The sequence below is a fragment of the Somniosus microcephalus genome, chromosome 28 (genome assembly GCF_052327205.1).
Source record: "Somniosus microcephalus isolate GS21.2 chromosome 28, FLI_Smic_1.0, whole genome shotgun sequence".
Classification (NCBI taxonomy): Eukaryota; Metazoa; Chordata; class Chondrichthyes; order Squaliformes; family Somniosidae; genus Somniosus; species Somniosus microcephalus.
The window spans coordinates 18,142,110-18,159,822 of NC_141014.1; the positions used below are offsets into that span (position 1 = coordinate 18,142,110).

A 17,713-nucleotide genomic window follows, 5' to 3' on the forward strand; every position below is an offset into this window, starting at 1 on the left:
CTTGGTCCCCGCATCATTAAATAAATCGTGCAAAATGTTTTATTCTTTATAATAATTTAATTGACAACGTGTACATGAAAATGAAAACCAGAAAGTCCTTCAAAAAACCTCACGCGGTCAGCATGAAAAAAGTCAACATCAAACAATGTCCTCAATCATCGATGGGCATAGAAAACTCCCATCAAGAACCTGGAAAGATTCGTGCTCGCACAGTGAATGATTGGGATACGGTGCAAGCTTTCATTCTGATTAAAGTTCATCCAGAAACGGTGCGTTAACGAGACTGCCGCTGACCGCCATCGACTTGGTGCCTGGAGCAAACTTCTTTGCAGCCTATAAACACAGAAAGAGAAAATGATGGTCTGGATTTACAGAGCCAGACATCAGAGTTCCCCCAGCGAGTCACAGATTAAAGCAAGATTTACATTTATATAGTACCTCAGGATGTCCCACAGCCAATGAGGCTCTTTGTGAAGTGTAGGCACTGTTGTAATGTGGGAAACGCAGCAACCAACTTGCGCACAGCAAGCTCCCACGAACAGCAATGTGATAATGACCAGATAATCTGTTTTAGTGATGTTGATTGAGGGATAAATATTGGCCAGGACACCGGGGAGAACTCCCCTGTTTTTCTTTAAAATAGTGCCATGGGATCTTTTACGCCCACCTGAGAGAGCAGACGGGGGCTCGGTTTAATGTCTCATCTGAAAGACGGCACCTCTGACACTGCAGCACTCCCTCAGCACTGCACTGGGAGTGCCAGCCTAGATTTTGTGCTCAAGTCCCTGGAGTGGGACTTGAACCCACAACCTTCTGACTCAGAGGCGAGAGTGCTGCCCACTGAGCCACGCTCACTGAATTTGGAGACTCCAGCTGTATAATATTGAGTTAGCTTTTCTCTGAAATGCTTTACAGTAGGATGGTTGGCATCTCTGCCTGCCCCCTCGAGAGCGCTTGAAGGGCCCGCATTAATGTTCTCGTCACAGTAAGTACTCACTTTTACTACATCCTTTTTAGTAATCTCTTTGATCTGCTCCACAGCAGCTGTGGGTGAGATGTAGCTCCCGGTAGCAAGAGCCTGCGATCCCATCTCCTCCAGCAGCGCATCAAGTGTCTCCACCGTCATCAGACTGCGAGCTATCAACTGATCCCTGCACAGTGCGGCACCAGACTAAAAATCATACAGGGAACGTCATTCCGGCATCTCCTGAACCTGAAACTTCTCATGGGCTAGGCCCTTCTGGTTACTGGTGTGGCAACTGCCAGCACTCTTATGAAGGGATCTGATATTCAGTCGTTGAATATCAAGGTCAAGATCGATAGATTTTTGGACTCTAGGGGAATCGAGGGATATGGAGATCGGGCGGGAAAGTGGAGTTGAGGCCGATGATCAGCCATGATCTTATTGAATGGCAGAGCAGGCTCGAGCGGCCGTATGGCCTACTCCTGTTCCTATTTTTATGTTCTTATCATAAGGGGATCCAATCTGGCTCCTGAGCTGGTATATTAACATGATGATAGTACTGTAGCTACCTCATTTTTATTCTTAATACAAAATGTGCAGATTCAGAAGAGGAATACCGAAAGTGTTTTCAACTCTGTACATGCCTGAACCAGATACTGGGCATGAAAGTGCCCTGTACTTACTTTCCTCTCTCTCTGTCTGTCTCAGAGATCTTGCCTTGGGCCGCTTTCTTGACATGGGACACAGCTGCAGTGATAACCTGGAACAGCAAGAACGGCCATTCACAGTTTTCAGTAGAACATGTGCTTCGTTCAGCCTACAAGTACATGTGCTTAATCACATTGCGCTGAAGTTAGGCTGAGTCCAATTTGGCTGCCCTCAAAAGTTTGTCACCATCCTCCGCCTGCTTCACGAAGACATGCAAGCCGTGATCCTGACCAACGGTTCCACCACAGACCCAATTCACGTACGAACCGGGGTCAAGCAAGGCTGTGTCATCGCACCAACGCTCTTCTCAATCTTTCTTGCTGCAATGCTCCATCTCGCCCTCATAAGCTCCCCACTGGAGTGGAGCTAATCTACAGAACAAACGGGAAACTGTTCAACCTCTGTCGCCTCCAGTCCAGAACCAAGGTCGTCCCATCCTCTGTCGTCAAATTACAGTATGCAGACGATGCTTGCGTCTGCGCTCACTCGGAGGTCGAACTCCAAACCATCGTAAACACCTTCACTGAAGCATACGAGAGCATGGGCCTTACACTAAACATCCGTAAGACAAAGATCCTCTACCAACCTGCCCCCGCCACACAGTGCTGCCCCCCGATTATCAAAATCCACGACAAGGCCTTGGACAACGTGGACCACTTTCCATACCTCGGGAGCCTACTGTTAACAAGAGCAGACGTCGACGACCAAGTCCAACACCGCCTTCAATGTACCAGTGCAGCCTTCAGTCGCCTGAGGAAGAGAGTGTTTGAAGACCAGGACCTCAAGCCCGGCACTAAGCTCATGGTCTACAGAGCAGCAGTGATACCCGCCCTGCTGTATGCCTCAGAGACATGGACCATGTACAGCAGGCACCTCAAAGCACTGGAGAGGTACCACCAACGCTGCCTCCGCAAGATCCTGCAAATCCATTGGCAGGATAGGCGCACCGTCAGTGTTCTTGCTCAGGCCAACATCCCCAGCATCAAAGCTCTGACCATGCTCAATCAGCTCCGATGGACGGGTCACATTGTCCGCATGCCAGATACGAGACTCCCAAAACAAGCGCTCTACTCGGAGCTCCGGCACGGCAAGAGAGCCCCAGGTGGGCAGAGGAAACGCTTCAAGGACACCCTCAAAGCTTCCTTGAAAAAGCGTAACATCCCCACCGACACCTGGGAATCCCTGGCCCAAGACCGCACAAAGTGGAAGAGAAGCATCCGGGAAGGCGCCGACCACCTCGTGTCTCTTCGCTGGGAGCAAGCGGAAAACAAGCGCAAGGAGCGCACGTCAACCCAAGCACCCCACCCAGCCGCCCCTTCAACCACCATCTGCCCCACCTGTGACAGAGACTGTAGGTCCCGCATTGGACTCATCAGTCACCTGAGAACTCATTTTTAATGTGGAAGCAAGTCATCCTCGGTTCCGAGGGACTGCCTAAGAGAAGAGAGATCAACTGGCATTCACACAAACATATTTTACACCAAAGATCACTAGGTCCTAATCAGGAATCCTGGCTATCCTTCCTCCTCTCTATTGCAGGAACGGTGTGGCTGCCTCTGGTTCTCTCGACTGCCACCTGGCTGAGGTCAGAGACCCCAATGGATGGGATTCCAAGCTGAATATTGCCAGCTCATGTAGTTGCCCCATGTGCTGTGCCATCTGTTAATATGTGTTACAGGTTTTGTGTCTGCACTAGATATTCTTGGGACCACGCGTCCCCTATGATCAGGAGTTTACCTTCACTGCCCAATATCTAGTCATGTGACAGGGTGACCTAGGGCTTTAATAATGAAACCCCTTGTTGTGCAGACTGGGTACTGTAATCTCACTGCAATGACTTCCCTTTACAGTCCTACCCACTTATCTCCAACATGTTCATGTTGACATCACACCTATATGGACAACAAAAGTGAAATCCCCATCCCATCTCCAGACATTAATATAAAAACTTACTGTTTATGTCGATATAAACTTTGGCCTGCTTAAGTTGACAATCATTTAACTACTAATAGCATTAAAGGCTTCTGTTACTTACCACGAATGCCGACAGGTATTCTCCACTGCTCCCTCCTGCCATTGTTGTGATAACTCCCAGAACTCCGCGTTCCTACAATTCTGGCCTCTTGTGCATCCCTGATTTTCATCGCTCCACCATTGGCGGCCGTGCCTTCAGCTGCCTAGGCCCTAAGCTCTGGAATTCCCTCCCTAAACCTCTCCGCCTCTCTCTCCTCCTTTAAGACGTTCCTTAAAACTTAACTCTTTGACTAAGCTTTTGGTCGCCTGTTTTAATATCCCCTTGTGTGCCTCGGTGTCAAATTTTGTTTTGTAACGCTCCTGTGAAGCGCCTCGGGACGTTTTACTACATTAAAGGCGCTGTATAAATGCAAGGTGTTGTTGCTGTTGTTGGATTCGGGATGTCCCGGTGAGTTTCACGTCAATTCAAAGGGAACCGCTGCCCCTTCCCGACGAGGTCTTGTAAATTCCGCTGACATCTTGCTGGACTGGAAGACCCCCCGACACATGAGCAGGTGCCGCACAGGTCGGTGCCCACTGCCGGGTTGGCTTTGGAGCTCGTGGCCCTCGGAGGTGAAGGGGACGTCGCTGGCACTCAAGCCACTTGTGCCGGGGTGGCTGCCGGCGGTGAGGGAGTTGCTCGGAATATGTCGGGTAGCCAGCGGAGTGGGGCGAGCGGAGGCAAGTAAACATCAGTAAACATTAAAGGAATTGGGGGAAGGTTTAGAGGGGATTTGAGGGGAAATTTCTTCACCCAGAGGGTTGTGGGGGTCTGGAACTCACTGCCTGAAAGGGTGGTAGAGGCAGGAACCCTAACCACATTTAAAAAGTACTTGGATGTGCACTTGGGATGCTCTAACCTGCAGGGCTACGGACCAAGAGCGGGGAAGTGGGATTAGGCTGGAGAGCCTAATTCTCACTTTAATTCTCCGCTCCACTCCCCGCCCTCGGCCTCTTGCACTGTTCCACTGAAGCTCAGCGTAAGCTCGAGGAACAGCACCTCATCTTTCGATTAGGCACTTTACAGCCCTCTGGACTCGACATAGAGTTCAACAATTTCAGATCATAACCTCGGCCCCTATCATATATATTTTTTCCACCCTTTTTTTTACATGGCAGCTGTCTTTCACTCTGCCAGCGCAATTTACACTTCATCGAGAGCCATCTTTTGTTTCTGAACTTGTCCCATTACCATCTCCTTTTGCCTTGAATATCTCTTAATGTCTCTTAACCTCTCTTGCCTTCCATCCTATCACAGACCTTCCCTTTTGTTCTTTCATCCCCTCCCCCATTTCCCAGCTCCTACACTTGCTTAAAAATCTGTTCCATTTCCTGCTTTTTTCCAGTTCTGACGAAGGATCATCGACCTGAAACGTTAACTCTGTTTCTCTCCACAGGTGCTGCCTGGCCCGCTGAGTATCTCCAGCATTTTCTGTTTTTATTTCAGATTTCCGGCATCTGCAGTATTTTCTTTTTGTATTAGGCTGGCGAGCTCTTTGTTGGCCGGCGCGGATACGATGGGCCGAAATGGCCTCCTTCCGTGCTGTAACTTTCTATGATTCTATCAGAAGGGTCTGCCAGGGAGCTAGCTTCACACAGGGGTCAGGGGTCCAGAACACAACGGGGTATCGAGAACTGACTGCTACTATTTACAATAGTTACATAGAATTTATAGCACAGAAACATGCACAACTGGTCCATGCCGGTGTTTAAGCTCCACACGAGACTCCTCTTCATCTCACCCTATCAGCATAATCTTCTATTCCTTTCTCCCTCATGTACTTATCTAGCTTCCCCTTAAATGCATCTATGGTATTCGCTTCAACCACTCCCTGTGGTAGCGAGTTCCACATTCTCACCACTCTCTGGGTAAAGAAGTTTCTCCTGAATTCCTTGTTGGATTTGTTGGTGACTATCTTATATTTATGACCCCTAGACTCCCCACAGTGGAAACACCTTCTCTACGTCTACCCTATTGAACCCTTTCATAATCTTAAAGACCTCGATCAGCCTTCTCTTTTCTAGAGAAAAGAGCCCCAGCCTGTTCAATCTTTCCTGAGAGGTATAACCTCTCAGTTCTGGTATCTTCCTTGTAAATCTTCCTTGCACCTTCTGCAGTGCCTCTATATCCTTTTTTATAATCTGGAGATGAGAACTGTGGACAGTACTCCAAGCGTGGTCTACCCTAGCTTCGATACAAGTTGGAGTCAGGATGTGTCATGGTCAGTTTCACGTCGGTTCAATGGGAACCTCTTTTGTCGTCAAGTTTGGAATGATCGACAAAAGTGGGTAAGGGCTGTATTAACATTCTTATTTTTAGCATGTGCCTCCCTCGGTATTTGAGCCTTCTTCCATTCAGAGCAATCTGCCTGGGTCACTTCTGTCAATTCCACTTCATGAATCTCAAAACCTTCCTGGTTGGTATAAAACTGCGAGGCCGCACTTACGTCAGCAGCTGCCTTATCCTGAGCGATGGTATAAACTCCAAAGAGTCCAGAGTCCAGGTAGCTGGCATTGAAGGCAGAGGCCTGAAGAGGAAAGATGTACAAATTGTGAGGAAAAACTAAAATCACAGAATCGCACAGCACAGAAGGAGGCCATTCGGCCCATCGTGCCTGTGCTGGCTCTTTGAAAGAGCTCTCCAATTAGTCCCACTCCTCCTGCTCTTTCCCCCTAGCCCTGCAATTGTCTCCCCTTCGGGTTGATTTGGCAGCTGAGACTGCGCGCACAACCGTGTCTGAACGGGTTAGAAGGGTTCACATACTGAGGGAGACCCCCCCCCCCCCATCAGAACTTGCACTCAGTCGGCAGGAGCAGGAGCCCCTCCTATCGGACTGAGGAACGCCAGGTGAAAGCCACAAATCCATCGTGTCGAGCACGCTGCTTCTAACTCACGCCCTTCCAGCATGAATCTGGAGGTTGATGCCTCCGTACGTTTAGCGAGTAAGCACTATCGCCAGGCTAACAACATTTTTAAAAAAGGAACTTGTATTTAGATAGTGCCTTTCATGCCCAAAGTGCTTCACAGCCAATGAATTATTCTGAAGTGCTGTTTTGCTAGTAAACGCGGCAACCTTGCATGCAAAACAGCAAATACATAGGATTACATCGGATATACGGCACAGAAGCAGGCCATTCGGCCCAACCAGTCCATGCCGGCGTTTATGCTCCACTCGAGCCTCCTCCCGTCTTTCCTCATCTAAATCTATCAGCATAACCCACTACTCCCTTCTCCCTCATATGCTTATCTCACTGCCCCTTTAATGTATCGATACTATTCACTTCAACCGCTCCCTGTGGTAGCGAGTTCCACATTCTCACCACTCTCTGGGTAAAGAAGTTTCTTCTGAATTCCCTATTTGATTTCTTGGTGACTATCTTATATTGATGGCCTCTAGTTATGCTCCTCCCCACAAGTGGAAACATTCTCTCTGTGTCCACTCTATCAAAACCTTTCCTAATTTTAAAGGCCTCTATTAGGTCACCCCTCAGCCTTCTCTTTTCAAGAGGAAACAGACCCAGCCTTGGTCATCCTTTCCTGATAGTTATATCCTCGCATTTCTGGTATCATCCTTGTAAACCTGTTTTGCACCCTCTCCAGTGCCTCAATATCCTTTTGATAATATGTCGACCAGAACTGTACGCAGTAATGAGATGAATGACTTGTTAATCTGCTTTTGGCCGTGTCGGCTGAGAGATGAATATATAGGTCAGGGAACCAGGAGAACTCCCTCCTCATCTTCTAATAATGTCATTCGATATGTTTTATGTCCACTTGAATAGACGGGGTCTCGGTTTAACATCTCGACTGAAAGACTGCCCCTCCGACAGTGCTGCACTCCCTCAGCACCGCATTGAGGTGCCAGCTTACATTATAAGCTCAAATCTTGGAATGGAAGTTAAACCCGCAACCTTGTATCTCGGAGGCGAGAGAGCTAGCCACTGAGCCACGGCTAACAGCAGGAAGACCTCAGCTTCCACCAGTCCACGGCGAGTTACTTAATCTCAGCAGGCAGGGACAGAGGCACCACGATTAGCTTCAGCACCACTAGAGTAGCAGGGGTAAAGAAAGAAAGACTTGCATTTCTATAGCGCCTTTCACGACCACCAGACGTGCACCAGTGCAGCACTCCCTCAGCACTGCACTGGGAGCGTCAGCCTAGATTTTTGTGCTCAAGTCTCTGGAGCAGGACTTGAACCCACAACCTTCTGGCTCAGAAGCGAGAGACAGTGCTACCCACTGAGCACGGCAGACTTGCTGAGTGTCTCCCAGCATTTTCTGTTTTTATTTTAGCTTTGAGTCTGTCTCTGCTTCCCCGCTGGCTCCTCTGGTTAAACCCACCCCCAGTATTGAACTGAGCTTGCAAGCCAGGCCCAGTCCTTGTTCTTTGCTACTTGCCTGAGTGGACATTATTCATGGCTGAGGCTCGACAGTGTGTGGCAGCTGGATATCTGACAGTGAAGGGCATCACTTCCAAGCCCAGTCCAGCCCTCACTTGATATCCACACTTCAAGCAGGAGGTCACAGAATAGCGATCAGAGGCAAGAGGCCAATAAAGTACTTTTTTTTGGAGTGTAGTCACTGTTGTAATGTGGGAAATGCGGCAGCCAATTTGTGCACAGCAAGCTCCCACAAACAGCAATGTGATAATGACCAGCTTATCTGTTTTAGTAATGTTGGTTGAGGGATAAATATTGGCCAGACACCGGGGAGAACTCCCCTGCTCTTCGAAATAGAGCCATGGGATCTTTTACGTCCACCTGAGAGGGCAGACGGGGCCTCGGTTTAATGTCTGATCTGAAAGACGGCACCTCCAACAGTGCAGCACTCCCTCAGCACTGCGCTGGAGTGTCAGCCTTGAATTTGTGCTCAAGTCCCTGGAGTGGGACTGTGAATCCACAACATTCTGACTTAGAGGCAAGAGTGCGACCCACTGAGCCATCAGCCAGGACTCTTGCCTCTGATCGCTATTCTGTGACCTCCTGCTTGAAGTGTGGATATCAAGTGAGGGCTGGACTGGGCTTGGAAGCGATGCCCTTCGCTGTCAGATAGCCAGCTGCCACACATTGTCGAGCCTCAGCCATGAATAATGTCCATTCAGGCAAGTAGCAAAGAACAAGGATTGAGCCTGGCTTGCAAGCTCAGTTCAATACTGGGGGTGGGTTTAACCAAAGGAGCCAGCAGGGAAGCAGAGACAGACTCAAAGCTAAAATAAAAACAGAAAATGCTGGGAGACACTCAGCAAGTCACACTCTCGCCTCTGAGTCAGAAGGTTGTGGGTTCAAGTCCCACTCCAGGGACTTGAGCACAAAAATCCAGACTGACACTCCAGTGCAGTGCTGAGGGAGTGCTGCACTGTTGGAGGTGCCGTCTTTCAGGTGAGACGTTAAACTGAGGCCTCGTCTGCTCTCTCAGGTGGACGTAAACGATCCCGTGGCACTATTTTGAAGAGCAGCAGGGGAATTCTCCCCGGTGTCCTGGCCAATATTTATCCCTCAATCAAAATCACTAAAACCGATTATCTGATCATTATCACATTGCTGTTTGTGGGAGCTTGCTGTGCGCAAATTGGCTGCCGCGTTTCCTACATTACAACAGTGACTACACTTCAAAAAGTACTTCATCGGCTGTAAAGCGCTTTGGGACATCCGGTGGTTGTGAAAGGCGCTGTAGAAATGCAAGTCTTTCTTTCAGGTCAGGCAGCGTCTGTGGAGCAAGGAACGACGTTAACCGGGGCTAAAAGGGTTAGAATATGAGGACAGGTTGTTTGTATTCTCCTTGAGTGTAGATGATTAAGGGGCGATCTAAATGTGGTGTTTGACATAAGAAAACTACTAGGCACTTGGTGTTATAAATCTCATCATCAAGAAACTACTTATGAAATAACGCTGGACGGCCAGCTGGTGGCGCCGTCCAAGGAGTATAAATACTCGGGCGTGGGCCCCAGCTTACCAGGGACATTTTGTAAAGACAAGGAGCTAGTGAAGTACAACTAGACCTCCATGTTCTGAAACAAGTTGATTAAAGCCTTGCTTTATGCTCAAACCAAGTGCGTAGTGAGTTTTATTACGTCACTTGGTCTAATCGTTAAACAAAGCTTTAATCAACTGTTTTACAACATGGAGGTCTAGTTGTGTCCTTCACTAGTTCCTGTTAAGAATGTCCTGCGCAAGCTGGGCCCATGCTCGAGTATTTATACTCTCCCTGGACAGCGCCACCCGTAGGCCGCTCAGTATTATTTCATAAGTCTTTCTTTCATGAATGACTGATTCATGTCAGTGTTTAAGATGACCTGGAAGATGTTAGAGATTTAACAGTTTTTAAGAGAGGAAAGAATAAAGGGGACATGTGATAGGGTGGAGGGCAGCAGTGATTAAATGACAAAAGAGATGATAGTGCGAGCTCCCTTGTTATGGCAGAGGCCGTTGCTAAATAGTGAACAGCACATTACAGACAGGGCGCCAGTGCGACTTTACTTAGTGAAGGGCTGGGTTGTTGCCTTGTTGATGGCCTTGGTCAGTGTGCTGGTGATGTGGCTCCCTTTCTTGGTGTACGGCCCCGCGCCCAGCACCTGCTGCAGCACCGTGAATGCCAGTGCTTCCGGCGAGCCCAGGGCCGCGCCCTCGCAGACGACAGCCACGTGAACCAGGCGCTCGCAGTTTGGTTCGCGGTGCTCGCCTTTAAGAGAAACGAAAGGTGAACGCTCGGCACCATTTCAACCGCAAAGCGAGAATGGGCTGCTGTCGCTGGCTGACTGGCATTTTAGTTGTACGTCGTGGGGGGGGTGGCGGGGGGGGGGGGGGTGGGGAGGATTGATTCCTGCACCTCGCTGGAGGGGCCATTCTTCATGTGTGAGTTTAGACAGCCAGTATTGGCCGGCTATTCAACTGCAGTAGCATCACAGTTGAGTTAGATCCTGTCCTTACTCAATACCCGCACACTGCACTGCCAAGCAAGGTCAATGGCTAGTGCATCAGCAGTGGGAGCCATGGTCGATTTTCTTTCGCACCTTAGCCCAGGGGTTCTGAGGTCGATTGCAGCATCCCATCGCCTTGGCTATGGTTGGCAGAGACTGGTGACCTTCTGACCCTTATGGCTCAGAGTCACACTGGTAGAATGATACCCACTGCAAAACCAGCAGGGATTGGGACAAAGCCCTCCTACCGGATCACCGGGGAACGCTGGCAGATTCTTCCCCCAACATAAGTGTGGAGTGTGATGGAATACTCTCCACTCGCCTGGATGAGTGCAGCTCCAACAACACTCAAGAAGCTCAACACCATCTAGGACAAAGCAGCCCACTTGATTGGCTCCCCATCCACCACTTTAAACATTCACTCCCTCCACCACCGGCGCACCGTGGCTGCAGTGTGTACCATCTACAAGATGCACTGCAGCAACTCACCAAGGCTTCTTCGGCAGCACCTCCCAAACCCGCGACCTCTTCCACCTAGAAGGACAAGGGCAGCAGGCGCATGGGAACACCACCACCTCCAAGTTCCCCACCAAGTCACACACCATCCTGACTTAGAAATATATCGCCGATCCTTCATCGTCGCTGGGTCAAAATCCTGGAACTCCCTCCCTAACAGCACTGTGGGAGCACCTTCACCACACGGACTGCAGCGGTTCAAGGCGGCGACTCACCACCACCTTCTCGAGGGCAATTAAGGATGGGCAATAAATGCTGGTCTTGTCAGCGACACCCACATCCTTTGAACGAATAAAAAAAACTTGAAAAATCAGTTACCAAAGGGGAAATTTTAACCGAACCTGCTTGTCGGGACACGGACGGGATCGGGTGCAATGCTGGTTTTAATCTCCAGTGAAGTCAACAGTGAGTAATATTGGGCGGGATGTAAAACCGGCATCCCACCTGATCCCGTGGGTTTCCAGCCCGGCGAGTGAGGTTAAAATTACCGAGTTTCAAATCAAGCATTTTTCTTTTTAACTCCTCCTGCTTTTGTTGCTCGGGCTCTCGACGGTAACTCTAACAGGAAGGTAGGGCAGGGACAATGAAAAGCACCGAGTTCAATTTAGTTTAAGCCCCACCTGCGCTCTCTCCAATCCCGGACTGATGGGGCTGCACACGATGAAGCCAGCCGTTAGGAGGCAGCCTGGCCTGCAGTGCTCGGAATGGGTCTCCCTCAGACCTCCCTCTGCGAGGCTCCTTCTCTCTCCCCCTGCGGCTCAGGTAGGAGAAGGTGGAAGATGACAGGCAGCCATCCACATCCCGCCGCTCCACAGCATAGCTCCCAAACTACCCCTCGCACCTGCATGGGCCCTAATGAAAAGGTCAGCCTTTGCACTTAAAAACCCAATCTGCTCAAGCCTTGAAAACCCCACACAATTAAACTCAATGCCTGTCCCTTCAGCCTACGCGCCAGTCGCAGCTCACATATATAACCATCAACAACTTGCATTTATATAGCACCTTCAACATTATAAAATGCCCCAAGGCACTTCACAGGAGCGTTCCCAAACAAAATTTGACATCGAGCCACATATGGAGATAGATAAAGTTGTTCTCCCTGGAGCAGAAAAGGTAAAGAGGAGGATTTGGTAGAGGTGTTCAAAATCATGAAGGCTTTTGATAGAGTAAATAAGGAGAAACTGTTTCCAATGGCAGAAGGGTCGGTAACCAGAGGACACAGATTTAAGGTGATTGGCAAAAGAACCAGAGGAGACACAAGGGAAAAAAAATTACGCAGCGAGTTGTTGTGATCTGGAATGCGCTGCCTGAAAGGGCGGTGGAAGCAGATTCAATAGTAACTTTCAAAAGGGAATTGATGAATACTTGAAGGGGAAATATTTACAGGGCTATATTTTACAGGGCTATGTGGAAAGAGCAGGGGAGTGGGATTATCTAGATAGCTCTACCAAAGAGCCGACGCAGGCACGATGGGTTAAATGGCCTCCTTCTGTGTTGTATCATTCTATGATTAGGGCAGGTGACCAAAAGCTTGGTCAACGAGGTAGGTTTTAAGGAGCGTCTTAAAGGAGGAAAGAGAGGCGGAGAGGTTTAGGGAGGGAATTCCGGAGCTTAGGACCTCGGCAGCTGAAAGCACGGCCGCCAATGGTGGAGCAGTGAAAATCGGGGATGTGCAAGAGGCCAGAGTTGTTGGAGTGCAGCTGTCTCGGAGGGTTGTGGGGCTGGAGGAAGTTACAGAGATAGGGAGGGGGCGAGGCCACGGACAAATTTGAAAACTAGGATGAGAATTTTTAAAAAACGAGGCGTTGCTGGACCGGGAGCCAATGTAGGTCAGCGAGCACAGGGGGTGATGGGTGAAGGGGACTGGGTGCGCGTTAGTATACAGTGTGGGGAGGGGGGGGGGGGCGCAGAATTTTCGTTGAGCTCAAGTTTCAGGTCATCGTCCTGAAGCGTTAGCTCTGTTTCTCTCTCCACAGATGCTGCCTGCCCTGCTGTGTATTTCCAGCATTATCTGTTTTTATTTCAGATTTCCAGCATCCACAGTATTTTGCTTTTAGTGGAAGATGGGAGGCCGGCCGTGAGAGGTTGGAATCGTCGAGTCTGGAGGTAACAAAAGTTAACAAAGGCGTGGGTGAGGGTTTCAGCAGCAGATGAGCTGAAGCAGGGGCATCGACTACTAATCACATATCCGATCCCAGCCCCTCTAAAAACCCCGAGGAAAGGGGCTTTTATAAACAGGAGGGGCTGGGGTCTCAACAGCCCCCACCCTCCCTGACATGAATCTTGTCATTCATGAAAGAAAGACTTATGAAATAATACTGAGTGGCCTACAGGTGGCGCTGTCCAGGGAGAGTATAAATACTCGGGCACGGGCCCAGCTTGCGCAGGACATTCTTTTACAGGAACTAGTGAAGGACACAACTAGACCTCCATGTTGTAAAACAGTTGATTAAAGCGTTGTTTAACGCTTAGACCAAGTGCCTAGTAGTTTTCTTACGTCCCTCCCCACGCGGGAAGACCCAATAACTTGCCGCTGCTGAGCTAGCAAACAAACTACAAACCAATTCTCCTCTCGCCAGTTCCTCCGCGCTGCTTACCTCCACCGTACTGGGCCTCTGCCCCTGCATGACCGTACCCACTCTTCTTACCAAATAGCCCCTGGGCTGCCTTTGTCAGCTGGTTGAGACTCATGCCCGAGAAACAAAACCACAATAACAGCAGTTAAAACTAGCGGAACCACAATTATTCACTGGAACAAATGGACCTTTTAGGGCGTAATGGAAAGTGGCACATCAAGAAAGACTTGCATTTCTGTAGCGCCTTTCACGGCCACCGGACGTCCCAAAGCGCTTTACAGCCAATGAAGTAGTTTCTTTGAAGTGTAGTCACTGTTGTAATGTAGGAAACGCGGCAGCCAATTTGCACACAGCAAGCTCCCACAAACAGCAATGTGATAATGAACAGATCATATGTGACCTGAATCAGTCATTCATGAAAGAAAGACTTATGAAATAATACTGAGCGGCCTACGGGTGGCGCTGTCCAGAGAGAGTATAAATACTAGGGCACGGGCCCAGCTTGCGCAGGACATTCTTAACAGAAACTAGTGAAGGACACAACTAGACCTCCATGTTGTAAACAGTTGATTAAAGCTTTGTTTAACGCTTAGACCAAGTGCCTAGTACAGGTAGACTATCCTTTAGCCGAACTTCCGAAAACCTCAAAAAACCGAAAGTTTTTTCGTTCAGCGTAAGTCGTGCGCACGACATGACCAGAGTGGCGCATGACTTACGCTGAGCAGGGCAGAGGGTCACAGAGTTCCCTCCTGGGTAGGAGATTGCAGGCCGAGCCGGGCAGTGTGAAGGAGGTACCGGGAGAGTGAACCCAACAATACAGCGGCCCGTCCGATAGCTGCAGCGGCCCGTCCGATATTCTTTTCTCCCCCCGACCCGACCCGAACCGCGGCCCGTCCGATATTCTTTTCTCCCCCTGACCCGACCCGAACCGCGGCCCGTCCGATATTCTTTTCTCCGCCCCCCCCCCACCCGACCTGACCCGAACCGCGGCCCGTCCGATATTCTTTTCTCCCCCCCACGACCCGACCCCCCCCCCCCGACCTGAACCGCGGCCCGTCCGATATTCTTTTCTCCCCCCACACCCGACCCGACCCGACCCCCGACCTGATTTGCGGGCCAGCTTAGTAGGAGTCAGCCAATATCCGGCTTTCCAGAGAAGCAGGAAGGGGAATGAGACACGGAACAGTCGCAAGAGGTAGCCTGAACTTTTAAAATTTATATTAAATACAAATTTCCCAGTCTTATAATAATACCTTCGGAAATCCGAAAAATTCCGAAAACTGAAACTCAGCTGGTCCCAAGGCTTTCGGATAAGGGATAGTGTACCTGTAGTTTTCTTACGTCAATCTGTTTTAGTGATGTTGATTGAGGGATAGATATTGGCCCCAGGACACCGGGGAGAACTCCCCTGCTCTTCTTCGAAATAGTGCCATGGGATCTTTTACATCCACCCGAGAGAGCAGACGGGGGCCTCGGTTTAACATCTCATCCAAAAGATGGCTTCTTCTTCTTCTTAGCACTCCCTCAGTACTGCAGTAGAGTGTCAGCCTAGATTTCTGTGCTCAAGTCTCTGGAGTGGGACTTGAACCCACAACCTTCTGACTCAGAGGCGAGAGTGCTGCCCACTGAGCCACAGCTGACAATGGCTGAGTACACCTCAGACTGGTGATACGTCAACATGGACCACTTTCCATACCTCGGGAGCCTACTGTCAACAAGGGCAGACGTCAACGACGAAGTCCAACACCGCCTTCAGTGTGCCAGTGCAGCCTTCAGTCGCCTGACGAAGACAGTGTTTGACGACCAGGACCTCAAACCCAGCACCAAGCTCATGGTCTACAGAGCAGTAGTGATCCCCGCCCTGCTGTATGCCTCAGAGACATGGACCATGTACAGCAGGCACCTCAAAGCACTGGAGAGGTACCACCAACGCTGCCTCCGCAAGATTCTGCAAATTCATTGGCAGGATAGGTGCACCAACGTCAGTGTTCTTGCTCAGGCCAACATCCCCAGCATCAAAGCTCTGACCACGCTCAATCAGCTCCGATGGACGGGTCACACTGTCCGCATGCCCGATACGAGACTCCCAAAACAAGCGCTCTACTCGGAGCTCCGGCACGGCAAGGGAGCCCCAGGTGGGCAGAGGAAACGCTTCAAGGACACCCTCAAAGCCTCCTTGAAAAAGTGTAACATCCCCACCGACACCTGGGAATCCCTGGCCCAAGACCACACAAAGTGGAGGAGAAGCATCTGGGAAGGCACCGAACACCTCGAGGATCTTCGCCGGGAGCAAGCGGAAGCCAAGCGCAGGCAGCGCAAGGAGCGCACGTCAACCCAAGCACCCCACCCACCCGCCCCTTCAACAACCGTCTGCCTCACCTGTGACAGAGACTGCCGGTCCCGAATTGGACTCATCAGTCACCTGAGAACTCATTTTTAATGTGGAAGCAAGTCATCCTCGGTTCCGAGGGACTGCCTAAGAAGAAGACACCTCAGACTGATCGCTTTCGGTTGCCTAATCAAACTCCCAGCACGTGCAGCTAAGACCCACTTTCTCCATTTTAAAAACGGATGCATTTATCAGCAAGCAGCCCTCCCGCTGGTCTCCAACCCAATGCTAAATGTCTGGGCCGCGTGGACAGTCAGTTCCACTGAGTGCTGGACACTTGGACAGCAACTAACTTCGGCTGGGTCAAGAATGCCGAGTCTGCAAAACCAATTCAAACGCTCGGTCTCCTGATTGTGCAAAACGAAGACCCAGCCTCCACTAGTCTCGACTCCCAAGAAAATTCGGGCATGTGATCGAGGCTTTACTGCACTTGCATTTATGCAGCAGCTGATCACACCAAAACAGAAGGAACTGCTTCTGGACGGCAGGGACTGTGTTTAAGCGTCACTTCCTATAGGTGCTTAGGCCGATGTAGCAGAGCCTGGTCTCCAATCGTCTTGGATCCCCTTGCCATTAGACCAAGACCGTGCTCTGTCAAGCCCGTGTGGTAGCTGGTGTACAACGGCCACCCCACGTTAAAAGAATTCACGCACAGGCATCTTCCACCCCTTTAAAATGAAGTTCGGGACCTGGAACGTCAGGACCCTCATGGACAAACCCAACAGCGTACTGCTATCGTTGCCCGGGAGCTCAGACGTTTCGACATAGATATAGAGTGCTTACATACATTTTATTTTGGGCAAATGGTTTTGATCTTATCGAGGCGAGAGATGGGAGTGCATTGGCCAGTGTCAGTGTATCCTGTTGTAAGGCCACCATCATGCAACAGCTTTAGGGTGGGAGAGATATCACTGCTAACTCCCTGCTATGGAGGTTACATGGAGAGGCTGGAGAAGCTGGGGGTTGTTCTCCTTAGAGCAGAGAAGGTTAAGGGGAGATTTAATAGAGGTGTTCAAAATCATGATGGAGTAAATAAGGAGAAACTGTTTCCAGTGGCAGGAGGGTCGGTAACCAGAGGACACAGATTTAAGGTAATTGGCAAAAGAACCAGAGGCGAGATGAGGAGAATTTTTTTTTTACGCAGCGAGTTGTTGTGATCTGGAACGCGCTGCCTGGAAGGGCGGTGGAAGCAGATTCAATAGTAACTTTCAAAAGGGAATTGGATAAATACTTAAAGGGGAAAAATTTGCAGGGCTATGGGGAAAGAGCGGGGGAGCGGGACTAATTGGAGAGCTCTTTCAAAGAGCCGGCACAGGCACGATGGGCTGAACGACCTCCTTCTGTGCTGTACCATTCTATGATGGAATGCTCCTGCTATGCAATGAGGTGGCCTGTCTAGCAGGGAATCGGTGGAATTCATTAATAGGATCAGCGCGTCTAAACACCAGCTAAAACCAGCCAGTAAGTCTGGTTCTTCAGATTAGGACTCTCGTGCTCTCTTGCTAAACCTTCCAATCAAGTCCCTCACACCCACCAACTCCAAGGGATTGAATTTCCGCGGGGATATTCCTGATTGTCCTCCACAACTTTGGCAGAAGATACGCGGAAACCCCAGGGTTACGACGGATTT

At 49.9% G+C, this 17,713-nt stretch overlaps 1 pseudogene; it reads right to left on the reverse strand.

The window, feature by feature from the left end:
- Positions 1–240: 240 nt before the first annotated feature.
- The window catches only part of LOC147099021 (cytochrome b-c1 complex subunit 2, mitochondrial-like), a 44,133-nt pseudogene continuing 26,660 nt past the window's right edge, over positions 241–17,713 (reverse strand).